The sequence below is a fragment of the Leucoraja erinacea genome, chromosome 27 (assembly GCF_028641065.1).
Source record: "Leucoraja erinacea ecotype New England chromosome 27, Leri_hhj_1, whole genome shotgun sequence".
Lineage (NCBI taxonomy): Eukaryota > Metazoa > Chordata > Chondrichthyes > Rajiformes > Rajidae > Leucoraja > Leucoraja erinaceus.
In genome coordinates, this window is record NC_073403.1 from 31,062,525 (window position 1) to 31,066,536 (window position 4,012).

Genomic DNA, 4,012 nt, shown 5'->3' on the forward strand with positions numbered 1-4,012 from the left:
GGCTCCTGCATCGGCGACTTCTCCCGCTCGAGTTGCGGGGTTGAAGAGCTCCTGGAGCGGGGCCTTACAGCACTGCCCCGCGCGGCTTGGAATGGCCGCCGGACTCTGCGAGCGCACGCCGGGGGCTCTAACATCAAGAACCCGGTGTGCGACCTTGCATCACCCGGCGTGGCTTTAATGGCCGCGGGACAATCGCCATCGCCAGCCGGGGGCTTTGACTTTGACTCTGACATCGGGGGGGGAGTGCAGTGGAGAGATACGTTTTTTTGGCCTTCCATCACAGCAATGTGATGGATGTTTATGTAAATTATGTTGTGTCTTAGGTCTATTTGTTTGTAATGTATGGCTGCAGAAACGTCATTTCGTTTGGACCTCAAGGGGTCCAAATGACAAATAAATTGTATCTTGTATCTTGTATAAGTCTTTTGATAAGTTTTGATAAGTCCATTGAAAAGTTAGATCAAGTTCAAGTGGAGAGTCAGGCAGAGGCTACAAAAAAAAACTTCTCATAGTCATTAAGTCTGCATGAACTTCATAAGATGTCAACCTGTTCTTAATGTTAATGAGAATAACACTGTTACTACCATAGATAAATTAGTTCAAGTTCAAGTTCACATTCACCAATTCATTTCTACATAAACATCTGCCATTTCTGACCATCTCTCACTCCAATTGAAGCCTATTAAGTGCAATCAATACTCCTCCATTTTTCTCCCGCGGTCGGGGCCTGGAAACGGCCGCTACGGACGGCACTATGTACAGCCTTCACCCGTCCACGGAGATGATCCAAACATACTCCGCGGCTCCGCATTCGTGAATCGGCCGCTTTTTAATTGAGACCGCGGTTTCACTATGTTAAGTACATAGGCCCGCACTTTTTCCTGGTAAGTTATCGCAGGCAGCTCCGAGAATAGATGTTAAAGAAAATTTATTAGACTTCAACAAACTGGCATTAGAGAACATTTTGAATTTACTTTGTTATGGATACACATAATTTAGGCCCTCAATTTCAAGACTGAATGAGTGATGGGTGAATGAGTGAATGAGTGAATGAGTGAATGCATGAATGAATGAATGATTGAGTGAATGCCTGAATGAATGATTGAATGATGAATGAATGAATGACTGAATGATGAATGAATGAATAAATGTATGATGAATGTACAGCCTGCAAATGTCATTTTTTCACATTATAAAAGGGTGCAATTAATAGTCCATACAGCTCATTTTCATAAATTCATACTTTAGATCTTACCTTTCAGTTCCAGTTGATTCCAGTTTGACTGCAGCACCTCAGCAGGAACTTTGCTTTCAAAGCTTTGTTCCACTACTGTCCACTTAGTTGCACATTCTTCAGACTTCTTAATGCTTTTCTCACTAAATTCAATTGCCCTGCTGCAATTTTCCACGACATGTATTCCACAGAACAAAAAATAACCTTCATCGGAATCTCCAGTAAAACAGGCATCAGTGAAGTCACTCTCACCATGTTGTGTCCCACGCGGTCATTAAGAGAACATATAAACTCCACACAGACAGCACCTGTATTCGGGATCAAACTTGAGTCTCTGACGCTGCAAACGCTGTAAGGCTGCAACTCTACTACTGCTCCACCGTGCTGCCGATTTGTTCTATGGACCTTCTATCTTTCTTGCTTCCCTTTCCCAGACTCGCAGTTTGAAGAAGGGCCTTGACCCAAAACGTTATCTATTCCTTTTCTCCAGAGATGCTGCCTGACCTGCTGAGTTACTCCAGCTTTTTCTATCTATCTTATGTTTGAAACAAGGACTGTTCAACATAACAGACAAAAATGCAGGCATAGCTGAGGTTCACATGAGTGCACATGGCAACATCTTTAACTTGGAGAAAGTGGGAGGAGTCAAAAGAAGAGTTGTTGAAGGTGTGAAATGTCTGCCAGACAGAGGAGTATTTACTAACTGATTGTGTCTCTGTTTAAGGAAGAATAGGAAGACAGTGTCATAGAGTGATACGGTGTGGAAACAGGCCCTTCGGCCCAACTTGCCCACACTGGCCAACATGTCCCAGCTACACTAGTCCCACCTGCCCACATTTGGTCCATATTTCTTCAAACCTGTCCTATCCATGTACATGTCTAACTGCTTCTTAAATGTTGGGGTAGTCCTTACCAACCACCTCCTCTAGCAGCTTGTTCCACCTTTTGTTTGAAAAATACCATGAGATCATCGGGGTGTGGGTTGGAACTGTAAAGGGACTGGACATTTAATTGATGTTCCTAATCTGGAATTCAAGGAAGTAACTGTTAAATGACCACCAGATTGTTGTAAAAACTCATCCGTTATTCAAGCAAGAAATCTGCCAGGTATAAATCTAACGCATTCCATTGCTGTTGACTCTTTAATGCCGTCTAAATTGGCTTTGTGTACTTATGTTCTTTTCAAAAGTAGACAATAAATACTAGCCTCATCAATGACACACAAATCTTGAAAATTAATAAATTAAGAATTTGCATCTTCAAATATTTGTGCATGAATGGGGGAGATTTCTATCTAAAACATTTCCTATATGAGTGTTTGAAAGTAATCTTGTTATGTTGGTGAATATTGATGACATGGTTGTAGATCAAGCACGAGAGGTTTTACAGATAAGATACCATACATTGAAACCTGGTTTCATTTGCATTACTATTTTAGAAATTAGTGGTTTACTTTCTAAGTTCAAATTATCACTGTATTGGTGAAACCGTAAGCATTTTGCAGACTAGTCTTCAGTCACAACTTACTTAAACTGGAAGATAATATTCCAAAAGGGTCTATTCAAGAGATGAGTGAATGACTGGACCCCAATTTAACTGCGTGTTTGTGATCTCTGGGGAAATGCCAGCATTCCCCTCTTGGCTAGCCAGTCAGTATTTCTGTTATGCGTATAGCAGCACTTGTCACAAATTGTAGTGAGAAACTGCCGTTGGCTTTTTTATGACTCAGAATTGCATCTTAACTGAAAAGGAAACATATTTAATTTAAGTATTTGCAGCTGTGTTGGGGCTGTGCCAAGACAAATTGTCACATGAAGTATTTGCTAACCCTGATTCCTTATCATGAATTAACAAAACAGTTAAACAAAGCTTATGATTAACACAAGCATCACACTCTTTGCTGAATCATAAAAACTGTAGCATGTAAAGAGGCTATAAAACCCATGTTACACATCAAATATAATTGTTTAGCCTGTAATTTCACTATGATTTAAATATATTTCCCCATATTTCAGATATTAAAATCTCTCATGTAATGGTTGCATCTGTTGGATAAAATAAATAGCAAGGAAATGGAGGTCAACATAATCGATTGTGTTAAGAAATGGATTGTGGTAATGAATAGGTCAGGTTTGGAGGGATATGGGCCAAATGTGGGCAGGTGGGACTCATGCAGCTGAGACACGATGGATGGTGTGGGCAAGTTGAGCCAAAAGGCCTGTTTCCACACCATGTCACTCTATGACTAAGAGCCATGGAAGTAGGAAGCTCTGAACAAAGCATTTTCACCTCACCTGATTCCAACACCACCTCTCTTCATGGTGCCTTGAAACATTATGGGGCTTAATTAAGTACTCTCCCCATACACAAATATTGGTGTACTTATATTTCACATCTCACAACATTAGTGAATCTGCCTGTAACAATATTAATCTGAAATCTTCATCTAGGATAGTTTCCCCATGCTATTGAGAGAGTACAGCGTAGGTTCACCTGGTTAATTCCCGGGATGGTGGGACTATCATATGCTGAGAGAATGGAGCGGCTGGGCATGTATACTGTGGAGATTAGAAGGATGAGAGGGTATCTTATTGAAACATATAAGCTTATTAAGGATTTGGACATGCTAGAGGCAGGAAACATGTTCCCGATGTTGGGGGAGTCCAGAACCAGGGACCACAGTTTAAGAATAAGAATTAGGACGGAGACGAGGAAACACTTTTTCTCACAGAGAGTTGTGACTGTGTGGAATTCTCTGCCTCAGAGGACGGTGGAGGC